This window comes from Ochotona princeps, chromosome 15, assembly GCF_030435755.1.
Source record: "Ochotona princeps isolate mOchPri1 chromosome 15, mOchPri1.hap1, whole genome shotgun sequence".
Lineage (NCBI taxonomy): Eukaryota > Metazoa > Chordata > Mammalia > Lagomorpha > Ochotonidae > Ochotona > Ochotona princeps.
In genome coordinates, this window is record NC_080846.1 from 13871431 (window position 1) to 13890595 (window position 19165).

Below are 19165 nucleotides of genomic sequence, written 5' to 3' on the forward strand. Positions count from 1 at the left end.
TGAATTACAGTCCAAATTAACCCTCCCCAAGACCATTCTTTTTTACAAAATATTGATGGACTGATTTACCTGGAAGGCAAGGTGAAAGAGATGGAAGGAGAGATGATGGAGCGGGAGGAAGACAGAAAGCGATCTATAATCACCTTATAAGTGGAGAAGGTGGTGCCACAGGGATGCTACCTGTGGGGGGAGGCCTAAGAGGATGGAGTTTGCATTTAGAAAGAAAAGACTAGGTGTGTACTTCTCCTTGTGTATTCAGGTTTTCCTTCTGTTTCTCTTCTCTAAAGTTTATACACTGTGTGTCTTTGAGAATCTAATGATCCCATTGTCCCAGCTGTCATTTTCTCTGACTTCTCAGAGGTCCTAAGATAAAGTTCAGTTGAGGACTCTACCTGCAAAAGAGCAGAAAAGACAACTTCTTTCATTAGGCCCTGCGTTTCTTTGTATGTTGAAGAAGAAGGTGTTCATTATTTTTTTGAAAAGCAAAGTTATGGTGGGGAGACAACCCCCCCCCCAAACACACACAGAGAAAGGTATCTATACATTACTTCACTTTCTAAATGGTCTGATCTAGGCTGGACCAGGATGAAGTTGGAAACTTGGAACTTCATCTGTGTCTCCCACATGGGTTACAGGAGCCATAGCATTTGAATAATTTTCTGATGTTTTCCTAGATGCATTTTCAGGAACCTGGGTCAAAGCAGAACAGCCGACCCAAACTGGCACCCATGTGAAATGCCAGTGTCTCAGTGGCTGCTTAATCCACTATGCCATGATATTGACCTCGGAGGACACATTTTGTTAACTCCTTAGACAGCTTCCAGCCATCAACATTACCTAGAAGCAGAGAATCAATCAAACATTGATTGTAACTGTAATATTCTGAGAAGGGTTCCAAAATACTGTAGTACCCAAACATTCCTTGCTGCCATTAGCCTTTAGCCCATGCATTGTGATTAGCTCTATTTCTTTGGCCTTACAAAATGAATTTTGGATTGGGGATTGGGGAAATTTTCCCAGACTTTCCATCTCTAGAATGTTCTCGGTAAAGGAGGTAGATGGCTTCCTGCCAAATCACTCCTGTAAGAAAACAATAGCTAATTTTCCAGTCCAGAAGACAATCTGGAATCTCAAAACACTGGATTGATGGCTGCGAAGTATCTCCTAAAACAAGATACCTCCAGCTGGTGTGAAGGAATTAGGCAATCCATGCCACTAGGTAGGTTCTCAGCACCGTGGACAGCACCCAATGCACAAAGTAGTTAATAAAGCAGAGAAGATGGCACTATGTCAGGGACCCCATGGTCTTATGTGCAAGAATTAAGAGTAGAGAAGAGTTGAGAGTAAAGTAGTATACAGACCAAAATGCAAGACCATAGGGCTGGTGCGACAGCCTAGTGACTAAAGTCCTCACTCTGCACATGCCAGGATCTCATATGGGTACCAATTCCTGACCCAGCTGTTCCACCTCCCATCCAGTTCCCTGCTTGTGGCCTGGGAAAGCAGTCGAGGACGGCCCAAGCTTTGAGACCCTGCACCTGCATGGGAGACCTATAAAGAAATTCCTGGCTCCTGGCTTTGGATCAGCTCAGCTCTGGCCATTGTGGCCACTTGGGGAGTGAGACAGAGGATGGAAGGTCTTTATCTCTGTCTTTCCTTCTCTCCATAAATCTGACCTGCCTTTCCAATAGAAACAAATAAATGTTAAATTTTAAAAAATTTAGAGTATGAAATAACAACAACAACAACAACAACAATAATAATAATAATACCTTGTATAGCATAGATGGCACTATACTTAGTGGCCCCTAAAGGGAGATGTTTCTCATGCATTATCCTGCTTCACCTGTAGGACCACTTGGAGGGGTGGAGAACTCTCATTTTCGTTACTACTCTGCTAATCCTTAGACAGGTAGTGATGGGAAGTTCTCTGGAAGAGAAATGAGGCCAAATGGGAACAGTGCTAGATGTCTTGATTCTCTCATTTCCTTGGTTCAGAGTATTGTCATCTGGAATATAGGGATAAAGAACACAGACTCCAGGACTGCACACCTCTGTTCACATTCCCGCACTGCTGCTTACCAGGGGGCTCACCTCTGGCAGATTTTTCCATCTTTCTATTACCTAATAATAAGCACAGTGAATATACTGGTGTCTGCTGAGCACTAATAATTTGATCAACCAAGTTAACATAATGTGAATGGGTGTCTACCACATAGCTGTTATTATTACCGAAGACATTATTATTATAACCATTAGCGTGGCTATTGCGAAAAGCAAGAGGGACTGTGTATAGAAAATGGCTTGAGCACTATGGTTGCTATTATTATTAATAAAAGAAATACTAACATCATTAATATGATATACAATTTAATACTTTCTGTATCAAATTGCCAAAAAAAGAAATAAATCCCTAAAAGGCCCAACTCAAAGGTGATTAATTACTTCCCATAACAGTGTGCTCATAGATGTTACAATCTTGGCTCTATTGTCACTATTATGGGCTCTTCTCTAAGACATACCTCTCCTCTTGCTCATGAGGAAGCCACAAGGTTCAAAGCTGAAGCCCGGTGCCTCTCTTGTCCTTCCCATCTAACTTATAAGCCTTAGTCTGTCATCACCCTCATATCAAAAATATTCATTAATGGAGTACAGTGTGAAAAATGGATTCTGTGACCAGGTTAAATGAGTCAGGATTCAGTCTGTGAAACTAGAGATGTCTTTGTCAGTCTCAGTACGAAGGAGTTGGCATATTAAAACTGGTTCAATGTGGAGAATTCCAACAAGTGACTATAATTAAGGTTGTGGGCAAACATTAGGATACATCATTCAGGTTCACAACACAAAGTCATTACTGGCCCAGCCTGAGGATTAGAGATTGGTTATGCAAACATATACATTGAGAATCAAATAGAGGGTCCCCAGCTCAAGAGGAGCTCTGAATAATCACAAAAGCAGCTTACCATTTTGCAGCTACCTAGCAAAGGAAGAGGTCAGCAGAATAAATACCTAAACTCATCTTTAAAATCAATCAATTAATTAGTAATTAATGAATGTGAGTGGCAGACACAGAAATAGAGAGAGAATGAGATCGAGAGAGATATCCGAAAAGCTGCCGAAAGCTGTGAGCTGGGGACTCACTCAAGTCTCCCACATGAGTGGCAGGGAACGAGGTGCTTAAGCCATCACCTGCTACCTCCAGCAGCACACAGTAGCAGAAGGCAGGGATGGAAAGTAGAGTTGGGACTCAAACCTAGACTTGCTCCCCCACTCTTCCTTTCTTCCCCCTTCCCTCTCAACCTCTCTCAACTAACATTACTGAAAGCCATAATACAAAGAGGACATTAATTCCATTAAGGCACATACTTCAACAGATGAGGCACCCAACTTGGATCACAGTGGAGAAGGATGAAAGCTCATTTGGAGGAGATAGCAGGATACTGAGCACAAATATGGAGCATAGACTTCACAGGGAAAAGAGACACCTAAAGTTTAAAAAAATAGTATGTGTTTATAAGAAAGAGGAAGGGAAATACTGGACAGACAGATAAGAAGATTCATCATAATCAGTGTTGTCCAACATCAAGTTGTCCTGTTTCTTGTTCAAGTGTAAATTATATAAAATTACAGATATTTTGAATTTGCAAACAAAAATTGTTCTCAAGGGAACTACATAGAAGATAGCAAAAGATTCAGGGAAGGGTGGATGTCCTAACCTTTCAGAGAAAAATGAAGAAATTCATTCCCATGAGAAATTGCAAAGGGAAGTGGCTGTTCCCTGGATAGTGACAAAAAGGGCAAGCCTAATGAGCCCTAAGCCAGTTACGTGGTGTAATTTACTGAATGGTGTTGGCTGCCTTGCAATATTTCAAAGCAATCTTTTTTTTTTTGCAACACATGGTTATTAGGAAAAAGAGATTTGGATGTTGCCATTTTCCAAAGGAAATTTGACCACATTTAGTAATAAAGAAAAATGTTCTCTTTGGAACGTCTCATATTTCTAGGCAAAGTGGTTTCCCAATTCAGAATGTTCACAATGCATTATTGCTCAGAGTGTTAGGATTATCTATCTCTGAACTAAATGCCAAGATAAACAAACCTAGTCCCTAACGGATTAAGTGGTACCATCCAGGGTAGCACCATATACTAGTGATTCTCAACACTAGATGCACCTTAGAACTGCTAGGGGAATGCTTAAAATTTTCAATTCCCATGATTCTACTCCTGGGCAATTAAAGAAGTTTGTTTTTTCAGTGAGAAGCAGGCATTGGGGCCTCTTGAAAAGCTTGACAAATAATTCTAATATCTGCCATTGTTGAGACTCTCTGATCTGCAGGGCATCTACATCATTGGTAGGTGAAGTATATACCCAAATCCATCACGTCAGTTGCTTACTGATTCATTGGTTCAGCCCAAATAGCCCTCCTGGCACATAGACAGTGGCTCTGCTTTGAGATGTGCTTTAGCCAGATATCAAGGCAATAGAAGAAAAGGGTGAAGAATGGGTGCTCTGGAAGAGCGCTGCTAGGGTGAAATCCTGGAGTTCACGCACAGCTTCTTTCATCTTGGGAAACTAAATGAATCCTTTTGAGTCTTAGTTTTCCTATAAGTAAAAGCGAGGTAGTAATAAGAATTACAGTAAGATAGATGAATTTTATCATCATCTTAGAAAATACTACTGATGGCCTTAGCGCAGTGCTCACCAAAGTGAACCATCAAATGCAAGGTATTACTATGTGTCTAGAATTTGCCAATGGAAGCAAAGGATTTCTACATTCTGGTCTATTGGATTTTATATAGTCAAGCAGAGACAAGTATGCAGGTCTCTGAGATTCTTTGAACTCACTTTTCATGCTACTAACATTGAGACTGCTAGTATTTCTGCCAGTAATAGCCACTCTGAATTGAGAGTTAGGTATCACTTTGAGCACTTTACATGTTTCCTCAATCCCTACAAGAATCCACAGGAAGAGGAAATAGCCATTACTGTACAGATGTGATCCTTTGGCCTATGAGTGAGCATTTTCAACATCATCCAGCTGAAAACTAGTGAATTAGGATTCAAACCAAGATATCTCAGGCTTAAGATTTCATGCTTTATCTGCAGGATAATGTTGCCAGACTTTGATGACCATTCCTCAGCCTTAGGACTACCGAACTTCTTTTGGAGAAAAAGTAAAAATCCTTACTAAATAAATGAGGCCATGTGTCAGGATGAGACTTTCTTGGCAAGTCTTTACCTCCCAAGAGTAACAGAGTACATGAAGTTAAGGATACTTATTGTGGACCTGGCTTTTTGCTACAGAGAGTAAGCAAATCCTTCATGCAATGTTCTTGGGTTCAGTGAGTATAATTATTTTGTTTGTGGAAATGTTTCTATTCCTCTGGGGCAAGACAACAGTAGTATTGCTCTATGGGAAAATACAGTGTATGCCTTTCTTATGTGAGCAGTAGGAAGGGATCTGTGGTGTGGAGAGCTGCTCATGGCCCATCTGTCACATGTTAACATGGGTGAAGCTATCATCACCAAGAATCTTCAATTCATCATTCCACTGGGTTGATATAATACTGATCTCATTTTTCCCTGGTCCAATTGGATCATCTCGTCATAAATGAATTTTTCCTGAGTTTGAACAGTACTTTTGTGAAAACTCTTAATGTATTAAATCACACTTTTATCAATGCAAAGACAAAATGATGATAATAACCAAAGTTTATCAGTGCGTGTGTGTGAGAGAGACAGAGAAAGAAAGAGAGAGAGAGTCTTTCATCCATTAACACACTTAAGTCTCCCCATTGCCCTTTTGAGGTTGTGGCATGGTCTTTCAGCTGAAGAAACTATATCAGAGATGTTGAATAGCTGCCTGTTGGAATCCATGCTAGATCTTTGAGATTTTCAGGTCTCAAAAGGGAGCAGAAGAGAGAAATCAAATTGGGTAAATTGGGGAGAGTTTGATATTGGAACCAACAAGTTTAAGATATGGGCAAGGCATAAGGAAATCTGAAAGGCAGAATTAATGTGCAGGCTCTAAATATAAAGGGAAAGGCCTCTGACTTAAATTATGTTGAGAGAGGAAGCTGGGCCTCATGGCCCAGAAGGCATGGAATTGGGACAATGAAAGCCCTCAGTCACTATCCTCTTTCCCTCTGATCTCCATTGGCTGAACCCTATGAGAAGACAGAGGACGAAGACCCCAAGACTCTACCCATAACAAGACAATTGCTTTTATCAAAAGTGCAGTGCAGAAGAGTAGAGAAGGGAGAAGAGTGAAACTGGAGAAGCAAAGAAGAAACCACTGTTCATGCAATTTCAGATTGGCCAATCAGTTCTTTCTGCAGAGTTTGAGAATACAAACAGAGAGATAGAAACCACCACTTGAAATGAACACTGCTAATGACTCAAGACAGATAGCCTGTGAGTATTTGCTGCTGAGGACTCCTGGGTTTGTCTTACTTCTGTTTCCTCTATTCAGTCAGTGTTGAACTTCCCAGAATCTTCCCAACAAGGCCCTGATCTCTGCATCATCCAATCAAGGCACTTACTGTTTCTCAAAACACACAGTTCCCTAAATAAACAGGGTGCAAGAATTCTTTCAGTCATGATGATGTTCACTTGTTTGAATGCTTAAATTGTTGAACTTATTTCTCTTTACCCCATTGTATTTATCAAAAGAACCCATGTTTAATCATGATCAGAATAATAAAGAGAAAAATTCAAAATATCAAGAAAAAATGGAAGAAGAGAAGGAAGAGGAGAACAAGAAGTAAAAACGATCCCTAGAAACTGGAAACGAAGGACTTCTTTGAGGATGCGGTCTGGTTGAGAGCCACTCATCTCCCCTTCCATCGTCTTGCACTGATTTTTTTTTTCAGAGAGAAACAATTGTTGGACTAAACTTTTTTAGAATCAACTCTTCTAGTTGATTTAATTTTTGTCAATTATTCAAATCCTTGGAGTTATAACTCTAGCTGACACTTTTGTTAAAAAGCAATTATTTTTTTTCAGTGAGTTTTGATTCATCTCAGAGAAAAGGTTCCTGGCCACATTTCTTGGAATTTTGGTGGATCTGGAAGATATTTCTGTCCAGCTGGGGGCAGCATATGCTCACACAGAGAAATATCTTGAAGGAAACAACTTCTCTTGACTTCCCAGCATAAGCCTTCGGAACTGTGTTTCCCAAAGTATTGACTCATAGATATTTTGGAGAATTGTGTATGAAGACAAGTTTATAGCACCAAATAAATTTAGGAAAATCTAGGTTAAACAAAGTTAAACACAGCATTAATTTTGCAGGACTACTTTGAGCACTTAACTAACTTTTGTGGTACAAAATCTATAGAGATACTTCCACTATGCTAAGACTCTTAATGACCAATTTAATTATACATGAAGAAGGCATTAATGGTATTGTTTCATGAATGAGGAAACAAAAGCTAGGATCTTGTAAGGAGTAGATGAACTTCAAATTCATATCATCTAGCTGTAGAACTGGCATGCTTTATCATTACAATTCTAATATTTTACAATAGAAGATGACAAGAGGGGGAATTTAAGGTGTAGACTTTCCCTATTATGGTTCATATTGAAACTGTTTTATTCCTACTGGTCTACCTAAAGAACCAGACTTTAATATTTGAGAAATTCTCTTCTAAAGCGATGACTTAGATCATCCCTCTAAAATTGAACTGAAGGGGGCAGGTACTTGGTGGAACAGTTAAGACACCACTGGAAGAATGTGCATCCATACTGGAGTGGCTGGGTTTAATCCCAAGCTGCTCTTTCAATTGTAACTTCTTGCCAAAGCAGACTCCAGAGACTAGTGGTGATAGCTCATGGAGTTGAGTCCCCATCATCTATATGAGTGATCTGGATCGAATTTCTTACTTTGGTCTGGTCCAGCCTCAGGTGTTGATGGCATTTGGAGAGTGAATCAATATTTGGGAAATCTCTGCATGTGTGTCTCAAAATAAAGTAATAAATTTAACATGAAATACAAGTCCATGAGCCCATCATGCAATGAAAGGGTTAGTTGTTGGATTATAATTTGACAGGAAGGCTCTTATACCAAATTGAGACTATTTAGTGCATTTCAAGTAGGTCATATACTTGTCAGAATTGGAACTTCTCAGAAAGCTAAAAAGGTCTGTGATAGAGAGATAAGATTAGAAAACCACAGGTCTCTCAGCAAGGAAGCTAAATATAGTACAGAGAATCCTAGGGAAATAGGTAAACGTTCACCTCTTCATAGAAGTTCAGAAATAAAACTGAGATTCTAAATAGTTTTGGAGAATCAGAGCTATGATAAGTGTGACACCTGTGACTGATAGAAGGCCTTTAGAAATAAAGCTAGAACTGCCAAGAGATGCTATGTCAGAGAGCTAAAGGTAATATACCAGAAACTTCAGTGCCAATAAACCTTGACGACTGCTTTACATAGTGCATTCTAATCTTCATTCATTTGCATACCAGCTTTGAGATGGTTAAAAAATAAAAATACTATGGCTATTATTTATCTAGCATTTTCTTAAATTGTTCTGTACTTTTGCTAGAATTTAAAAAAAGAGACTTGGTATTTAAAAATTAGTACGTTGGAAGGAACCATTATAAATTTCTAATATATAAACTTAAAACTACAAAATTTGCCAATATTTTATCTAAAATAGTGTATGTATAGTTTTGGAAACCATTTTATAAGAGGTAAAAAACACAAGTGTTGCAAATGAAGATAAAAGGGTAACTGCGATCAAGCAGAAGATAGTAAGAGTTAAGCAGAATAAAATTAAGATGACATACGATATTTCTCTTTTTAGTATGACATTCTATTTCAAATTATTTTCCTAGATGATCCTAAGAACATCAGTTGTTACTTTGAATAAACAGATGATCTAGTTACATAAACACATTATATATTTCATACTTCAAATACAAAGGGTCATCGGTAGATAGTTGCCTACACAATGGAAAGAAGATTCTTCTACTTACAGTGAGATTGTGGTCAGTTTCCAAGCTCTCTGGGAGGAAGAACCTTGGATGTATTGGTTGGATTTCCACAAGATGACTGTGAGGGAAAGGATCTGCAGGTTGAGTTGAGAAAACTCAATCAACAAATGGCCTGGATAATCACAAAGCAATCTAATCCTTTGTTGTTTTGAGTTCTTTGGTTCACTTTTTAATAGTACATTAGTTCAAAATGGTGTATGCATGGTCCTATGGAATGGTCCAACTATGTAGCACCAGGCACTGTCCTAGGTGCTGAGAAATCCAAAGGGACAAGATAGACTCCGTCCTTGTCTTAAACTTACATTCCAGATAAGAACAAAACAAGTTATGTTTAAAACCCTTCCTGCTCCTGACCAGACATGTGACCTTGGATATACCAATTCACCTTCATAGGTTTCTGTTCTGTTTTAATCTGCAGTTCAACATGACCTCTACAAGAACATCAGTATCCTTGAAGAGTAGTTGAACTTACACATCTCCACAGACATTTCATTGAACTTGTGCTTTTGTCTTGCTACCAGCCAATTTTTGTTTACTTAGAGCTAGTCTATGCCAGGTGAACAAGAAGACTGTCTTCTCCATATGGCCCCACCCAGAGACTCCTGGGGCCAATTACATCAACCTTTTAAAAAGTTGCTGTCCAAGCTAGCTCTCTTACTCTGGCTATGTGAGAGGATCATATTCATGACCTCATGTATGTGATACCTTAAGGGAACTATGGAACCTACTGAGACCTCCTTTAAGGCTGTCAAAGCAGGATATTTCCCCCTCTGAAGTGCCTTTGCTCCATAAAAGAAACAAAACAGTCCTGGTGTAAAAAGATTTAGTTGAAGAACAGATTCAGGGCTAAGAAGAACTGGTGCAGAAGAAGGAGATGGAAGGAACTCATAGGCAAATAAAGGATACCTTCAACTGTGATGCCTGCGATGGATCAGGGAAATGCGTGTGTCCTTCCAGGTGCATGTCTTCCAATTACAAACCTAGCAAATACCTAAGAGGGAATATTTGTGCACACATAGGTTTAATCTCGGTTTCCCAATGACCAATGTTCACTCTGGGATTGTTGTATACATCATTATTATTGCTTTAACTCTCTTGCACAGGGCACCCATTATATGAATGGCATTATTATGAGCATTCAGATTGCAATGGTACACAAAATAAATGTGGGCCTTACAGTCCATGGATTCTAGTTATGGAAGACAGAAAATACAAACTTCTTAAATAAAAAGCGATATATGACACCATTTCAGAATGCAATGGTACACAAAATAAATGTGGGCCTTACAGTCCATGGATTCTAGTTATGGAAGATTTCCTGGGATGGTCAATGAAACCTAACACAGGTGTTTTTACTGATAGTCGAGAAAACAGAAGTACAGTGAGGTTAAATGGAGTGTCCAGGGAGCACACAACCAACTTAATGGCAGAGTTTGAAGATGACTCTAAATCAGTGGCTTGTGTTTCTAACCAAAACCATGCCAATTGTTAACAGTGTTTTCGGCGGGGTTGATTCACTTGTCTCAGATGGTGTCCTCTATATAGGAAGCACATTCTTCTAAGATTCTAAATTTTCCTACCAGCTGTGGGATTTGGAATTAGACGCAAATCCCTAGAAATGGGGCTGGACATTTGCAACTGACTCTCACAACAGATGAGAAGCCCTGATAAACCATTTGGGGCAGGTACCCACTCTTCTGGACCCTCTGAAAGCTGCTGGAGGCTGCTAGTGGAGCTTGTCCTAACTGCCTTAGGGGTGATACACTGAGGCTGCTGCTTCCATGGCCTGACTCCATTTCTGTCTTTCTAGGGGGTATGAGGTATGGAGGCAGCAAGTTGTCAGTGACACCAGCCAGAATGAGGGAAATGGGCAGAGTGGGAAGATGGCCATTCCCTGGGCTGGCAGTTGCCTCCTTAGCAACAATAACCATGTACACATTCACATACAAACACTGCACCAAAACAAGCAAAGGTCATTCTCTCGGGGCACTTCCAAGAATGATCTCAATTTTTCATAAAACAATGTTTATAAATTAGATGGAACCCCAGAGCAGTCCGGGAATAGAAATCACCATTTTATGAGGCTTCCTGCCATTACATTATTGCTTGTTTGCTTGGAATGAGCAAAATACAGTGTGTAGGAGACCCCTTCCAAGGCCAAATACAGGCTCTTTATGAAGACTTCAGGCAAATGAGCCTGAGCTGGGAGGTAGTTCTGGGCCAGTAGGGACTTGCACTCCAGGCCTTTCAACTGAATATATCATAAAGACTAAACCACATTAATCCCTTTAGCACAATATCTCACACCATTACTAGCACAAAACCACGTTTTAAGGAATGATTTTGATTGTTGACTTGAAAGTGAATATGTGACTACATCAATGTATTAAAGAATGAGTGAATCATTAGATTTCCAGGGAGAAAATAAAACTATCAAACAAATACCACCACCACTTCTGAACCTGTGTTAGGTGTCAGGTCCTATGCTCAGAGCTTTCTATGTGATAACACTGTCAAAACATCCTGCATTTTCCACACTGATTTCTCTACTTAACTGACTTTACCTCTGTTCTTCAGGTCTCAGTGCTTCATGGCCCTAACTCCAAACTCCCTTTCCGTCTTTACCTATAAAAATTCCCATTATTTCAGTCCCATGAGGATGACTGGCTGATGTGCAGACAAGGATTTGATGAATTAACTCCCTTAGGTTGAGTTCTTTCAGAAGTGATTTTTTTTTTCTGAAAGAGAGACTGGGGAAGGAAGACAGATTGTAAAAGGTCAGAAATGTAAACCAGTTGCTAACCTTAGTGCCATGTGCAAACTCTGAAAAGTGGCATGGAAAATCTACCCCAAACTTCAGAGTGATCCCAATAAGGTACAAGGGAGCTAGAGTGTTTATATTTCTGCCTTCCAGTCATTGACTGAGGAGCAGAAATTATCTGAAGTTACAGGCTTCCCGTGCCATTGTGTAGATTGACAGATTGACTCTGCAGAAAGCTCTGAGGCAAGGAAATGCAGGTACCTATGGATAGACGTAACCAAGGCCCATGAAATGGCTGACTGGCACTGAAAGCACTGGCCACCCTCACTCTAACAGGCTAAAGTCACTAGTCATACCCACAACACATAATCTTCCTAGGCTGCCTAACCTTCTGCAGAAGACCATGAATGTGACAGTAACTCAATTGCATTCCCCTCTGATCAAGTCTGAAGATGAGAGAGGAGGTCCAAGTTTTGTGGTGGAAGGGGACAAAAGAGTCATCACTGAAAGATAGCAGATGTAAGAGCTTTTCTTGAGATTTGGGGTGAAGTGTTCACTCTACACAAAGGAATGCAACTAGTACTGCATTTAATAATGCAATTAGTATTCTTTCTAGCAAAGACTTCCAAAGATTGAGTAGGCTCCAAAAACCCACTCAGCCCTGTAAAAAGTACCTGAATGCCTTTCACCTATTGAAATCCCGTGGCTATGTGCAGGACCACATCCATCAGCTTCAGGACATGTCTAGATTCTTCAAAAGTAAGCACCTTTTCCCTTGTTCCTCTTGCTTGCCTTCACATCTGTAACATGGAACTTAGAATTTTGTGGAATTTTATTGTTCTTAAAACTAGAGGGAACTTTGGCGATCATCTCTCGCAGGCCTGTTGCTTGCCAGCATAGAATCTGAGGCCCACAATGGAGAAGTCACTTGGCCATTATCATATAGTGGTTGGTGCCAGGATGGTTTGATTAGGCAGTGCTGCCTGTAGAACATACTCTATATCTGAGAAACAAGCAGCAAATCCTTACAAAACCATCGAAAAGTCTGGAGAACAAGTCAAAGAAACATCATTAACTAAAAAACTATGGTTAAAGGAGTCATAAAATATCTGAAGCTCCCCAGAACCTGGAAACCAGTGACCTTCACAAGTCAGAGACAGGTAAATTTTAGGAGTTCCCCGCAGAAGCTCATGTCTGCATAGGATTATTTGCTGATCCATCAGAAGAAAATGGTGGCTTTGGTCTCTCCTCTACTACCCACATTTTAGAGACCGAAAGCATGTCATTGGCAGACTATAAATCACATTAAGACTAAAACACATTTAGTCCAGGAGGCAAAAGTGTCTGGGAGATATAGTGTCCTGACTTATAGCCCTGGAATCTCAGGGGAAAGCAGAAAATGGATAGAAATGAATGCAGATGTTCCCCGCAAAACGAGACATCAGGCACTGTGAAAAAGATCCAGCTTATAGATACAGGCATGGACCTGCACATGCTTATCCCAAGGAAGATATGGAGAAGTGGGAGCATGTCCACTATTCTGTACCCAGTTTCACCCTAAGCAGCGATCCCAGAAATCTGACATAAACATTTTCGCAGCATCATCACCTTATTCATCATGTTTATGTCTGCCTTTGGCACTTCTGTACACCTGTTGGTGTAGAATTCTATTCCCACACTGTGTGGTGATGAACTTCAAAGAACAACAGGGTGCTCTCAGGACCTGTGTTTCTACAAGTGGAACATCCAGGACCCCTGCGGGAGTGAGGCCTCCAGAGCTCCCTCAGGAACGCTCATGAGTGCCTCTCGAGAGCATCAACATTTGGAGCAATGTTATTCAATACTACTCACAGATGTGGGATAACTTTGCAGAGGGTATGGCTATTACACTAATCTGATGCGTGACTTTGGGAAAATTACTTACCTCAGCTTTGTCATCTCTTGGGGGAATATTGCTGGGCTATATTATTTGCATTCCCAGTTTTGACGTTCTCATATCTTGACCCAAAACATCTTATCTTAATTATAAAGTTGCAACATTGTTCTGAGCCCCAAGTATGGCAAAGTTTCACTGGAATCTGGGATCTGTTTAGACAATCCTCTTCTCATGTTTCTCCCTGAGCCAGAGCTGAGACTGAACCTTTGAAATCCATGAGGTTCCTATAGTGTTTGGTTTACAAATAGTGTACAACATAACTGGGGACCATCCATCTGCAGCCACCTCAGAGTCCCGATCCCTATGCTCAGAGCAATCCTCCTGCCAATTTTTAAGGATGAGAATAAGTACACTTGCTTAAATACATCCCATGCCTTCCTGTTGTTCTGCTTTAAACTCTTCTAACATAGATGCATTCCAGGTTCGAAACTTCATGTCAAATTTTGTCAAGTGTCAGTCCTCACTAAGACATCGCTGTCTGTTCTGAGGGTGGCATTTATCAGATGATCAAGTCTGATTGCATAAACATGACGTAACATGTTATCTCACCCTATTTATGCAATGTGTGAAACAATTTGAAGTGTGATATCTGTGATGGGTTTATTAAAATGTTGTTATCTTATGAAAACTGAAGTAATTTGATTGGTGATAAGCAGAGTTCGTGACCTTCAAATTCTTTTGTGATTGATTATCAGTTGAGGGATTTTAAGTCTCAGCTCGGTTAAGAGGTTTGTCCAAGGTTGCCCAACAGATTAGGAGTGAAGCTACAAATAAAACTCACATCTCTTGGATTGGAGACAATACTCTCTTCACTGCATTTCTTGCTCCTGGGAGGAAGAGCTGACAGAAGTTCCAGAGTAAGGGTGAATGGAGGAGAGGAACAAACAGTAAAAAGACAGATTCGGGTCGATGTCCCCCCGTGGCAGCAGCTTTGCAGCTCTTCACAGCAAGACATCTATCCTGAGGATGTATCTCACATGGTGCTTTGGTTTCCGAGTTGCAGAGGTATGTAGGTATTCTGAATTTTTCAGTTTGGTTTTCTGCTTTAAAAAGCACCATCAAGGCCACATTTGTGTGGGTGGGACACAGACAATGCTTGGGAATATCATTCACAGTATTAGCACAGTAAATCTGTGTAAGCCACATCCACATGCACACACACACGTATACGCACATGTTTTATTATGTATAACTGTATACATATATAATTAAAATTTGGGGAATGATAGTAGTGAATTATCTTGTTCTAATTATATCAATACATTTATTTGTGTAAGACTTATTTATTTTTATTGGAAAATTAGATATACAGAGAGGAGAAGAGACAGACAGAAATATCTTCCATCTACTGGTTCACTCCCCAAGTGGCTGCAATACCAGGAGCTGAACCAATCCAAAGCCAGGAGCCAGGAGCCAGGAGCTTCCTCTGGGTCTCCCGCGTGCATGCAGGGTCCCAAGGCTTTGGGCCATCCTCTACTGGTTCCCCAGGCCACAAGCAGGGAGTTGGATGGGAAGCAGGTCCACCAGGATTAGAACTGGAGTGCGAGGCGAGGACTTTAGTCACTAGGCTACCACGCTGGGCACTATCAATGCATTTACAATTGTCAGAAGTTTTCAGAGATAGAAGTAAAGTGTCTTGAGGAAAGGGAATTTCTTTTCTAACTCACTGAAAACTGGATGGATAAGGATCTGTCATGGACAAAATCTAGGGTCTAGCTTGATAAAAGAAACGGAAGAGGGGCCTGGCACATTAGCCTAGTGGCTAAGTCTGCGCCTTACCTGTGCCAAGATGCCATATGGGCACTGGTTTGTGTCCCAGCTGCTCCACTTCCCATCCAGCGTCCTGCTTGTGGCCTGGAAAAGCAGTCAAGGATGGCCAAGAGCCTTGGGACCCTTCACCCACCTGGGAGACCTGGAAGAAGCTGCTGGCGTCGGGATAGAAATCGGCTCAGCTCTGGGCCCAGTGCAATAGTGTAGTGGTTAAATTCCTAGCCTTGCATGTGCCAGGATCCCATATGGGTGCTGGTTGTAATCCCAGCAGCCCCACTTCCCATCCAGCTCCCTGTTTGTGGCCTGGGAAAGCAGCCAAGGATGGCCCAAAGCGTTGGGACCCTGTACCCGCATGGGACACCCTAAAGAGCTCCTGGCTCCTGGCTTCGGATTGGCTCAAATCCAGCTGTTGCGGCCGCTTGGAGAGTGAACCATTGGATGGAAGATCTTCCCCTCTGTCTCTCCTCCTCTCTGTATATCTGCCTTTCCAATAAAAATAAATAAATCTTTAAAAAAGAAAAAAAAGAAATCGGCTCAGCTCCAGCTATTGTGGCCACTTGGGGAGTGTACCAGCAGACGTAAGATCTTTCTCTCTGTTTCTCCTTTTCTCTGTAAATCTGCCTTTCCAATAAAAATAAAATAAATCTTTTTAAAAAATGGAAGAAAAATTTGATTTTCGTTCATTCATTAGTTCATTCACACACTGAATCACTCATTCATTCATTATTGTGCTACGCATTCATTGAAAAGCCCAATTTTGTGTGATAATTTGTGCTAAACATCATGCCAAAATCTGGAATTCTTAAGACCAAATTTCTACTCCCAGAGAATTGAGGCCTAAAGAAGAATCAGACAAACAGACAAATGTCTGTTTAGTATTCTAGGAGTTAAAGGGAGTTTAGAAGCAGGAAACATGACCCAATCTTGTATGGCAGGAGACAGCTAGGTTGGAGAGAGTCACGAACGTTCCTTTCTTGCCTGGGTGTTGGCATGAAAATATTCCAGGAAGAAAGAGCACTGTCCTCAGAATCTTGGAATAATTGACCTTGTCCTCAGTCATAGATATGCATTCGTTCATTTAAATATCACAACAGTCCTGCTTACAGGCATTGCAATTGTTACCCCTTAACAGGTGTGAAATCAAAAACCCAGAAAGATTAGGTAATTTATTCAAGGTTGGACAGCTGCTTAAGAACCAACCTTAGTATTTGAACTCAGGAAATCCAGACACAGAGCCCGCAGCACTTCCCCCTGCGTCTTGAGCAATAGCATGGGGGTTTTGGGAGAACCCTGGGCAGTTCAGCTGGCAGACACTCACTGTGGAGATTGGAGGTAGTGACACAAAGGCCGAAAGAGTGGGAGAGTGCGAGCCAAGTGAGCTTTACTGCCTGGAGGTGGTTTGATTTGGGGCTGGTTGAGAGAACTGCCTGATCTTGTTAGCTCCAGCAAATGACTCCCCCTTTCCCTCTGGCTGCTTCCTGGAACCTACTGCCCAGTCTCCCGAGGGGCATATACCGAACCAACTGTGGGGACCCCAGGAAATGACTCATGTTCTCCACTTCCAGTCTGTACTGACTTCAGAGACATTTTCCAGAAGTTGTTATGTCAATTTTTAAACCAGATTTCCATTCACTTGTCTTGTTGCTATGAGGCTTTCTCTCCTAAAGGTTTGAGTGAAGAGAAGGGTGATCCAAAGTCTGAGTCTCGGCTGTCTGAGGGCTCTGCTTAAATTGATCCCAGTCAATTATGAATTTTCTATTATGCTATTCAAGTTATACAAATGCTGCGAGGGACACACATTTCCACAGATGGGTTATTGGCCATCTTGGGAATGAATTTATTTATTTATTTATTTATAGTTACAGTCAAAATTTACCCTTCTGAGATTATTAGAAAAAACTAAATTAAAACTTAGCTGAGGACCCAGTGTGGTGGCTTAGTGGCTAAATCCTCGCCTTGCATGTGCCAGTATTCCAGCTCATGTTCCGGCAGTTCCACTTCCCATCCAGCTCCCTGCTTGTGACCTGGAAAAGCAGTGGAGGATAGCCAAAGCCTTGGGACCCTGCACCTGCATGGGAGACTTGGAGGAAGTTCCTGGCTCCTGGCTCCTGGCTTTGGATCAGGTCAGCTCTAGCCCCTGCAGTCATTTGAGGAGTGAACCAGCAGATGGAAGATACTTCTCTCTTGTTTTCCTTCTCTCTAAATCTGCCTTTCCAATGAAAATAGCAAATAAATCTTTTTTAAAAAATCTTAGTTAAAAAACATATTATTTCTGTGTTAAGACCCTTGTTTATGTTCACTTTTGCCTTTGTTCATAGGATTTGAGCAAATAAATGGACGATTTCTTTAAGAACTCTATCCTGGGTTAAATAGTCCAGTGATTAAATAATAAGAACATGCGAATACTTTCCCATTAAAACTCCATATCAGGGGACCTGCACTGAGGTGTAATAGGTTAAATCTACATATGAGGCACCAGCCACCCTTGTGGGTGATGCTTCAATCCCAGGTGCTCCACTTCCCATCCAGCTTCCTGCTAATAGCCTAGGAAAGCAGTGGAAGCTGGACCAAGTGTTAGCCATACTTCAGAACAGCCCAACTCTAGCTGTTGTCGGCATTTTGGGAGTGAACCAGTGGATGATTGATCCTTCTCTCTCTCTCTTTTCTTCTTTATCTATAACTCTTTCTAATAAAAATAAATAGATCTTTTTAAAAAGCCCAGATCACTCCAAGTCAGCATTGTGATGCAGCTAGTCAAGCTGCCACCTGCAGCACTAATCCCATATGAGGTGAGGACTCATCCCATATGAGCACCTGTTTGAGTTCCAGCTGTGCCTCTTCCAATCCCCCTCCCTACTAACATTCCTGAGAATGCAGTGGAAGCCAGCCCAAGCATAGGCACCTGTAGGGAAGAGTTGGATGGAGTCAACAGGCTCCTGGTTTCGGCCTGGCTCACCTCTGTCTATTGTATTCATTTGGTGAGTGAAGCAGTAAATGGAAGAACTCTCTCCCTTTCTCTGTTTATCTTGATTGCTCTCTAAAACTCTTCCAAATAAATAAATAAATATGCCTTTAAAACTTTTCAGGGGCACAGCAGGTAAATCTACTGCCTGTGATGCTGCCTGTGAGTGCTGGTTTGAGCCTTGGCTGTTTCACTTCTCCTCCAGCTCTCTACCAATGCACCTGGAAAAGCAGCAGAAGACGACCCAAACCACTACTGCCCATGTTGGAGACCAGGATAGGGTCCCAGGCTCCTGGAATCAACCTGGCCTAGTCCTGGTTGTTGTGACCAGCTGGGTGGACAGTGGACAGAAGATGTCCGTCTTTCTCTCTCTCTCTCTCCCTCCTTCTCTCTCTGTCCTTCTGTTTGTAACTTGGCCTTCAAAATAAGATGAATAAATATTTTTCCAACTCCAGATCACTGTGCACAAATTATAAAATACATTTTAGTGTGCACCAGAGGATATCTGTGTAATATGTAATAAAAAATGAAATAATTCTCCTGAGAAGTAGTTTGGTGTGGGTAATTGGCTGCTGATCATGGAAAACAAGGATCTTCCACTATCTCTAAAAACACCTGCTCACCCAATTGTTGAAGGAAGACCAAAGCTTTGCTCTGGATCTACAAAGGCAAGACTTGAGAATTCTTTGCAAGCTTTTTTTGTTTGTTTGTTTCTGTGAAGGACCACGTAGTTGC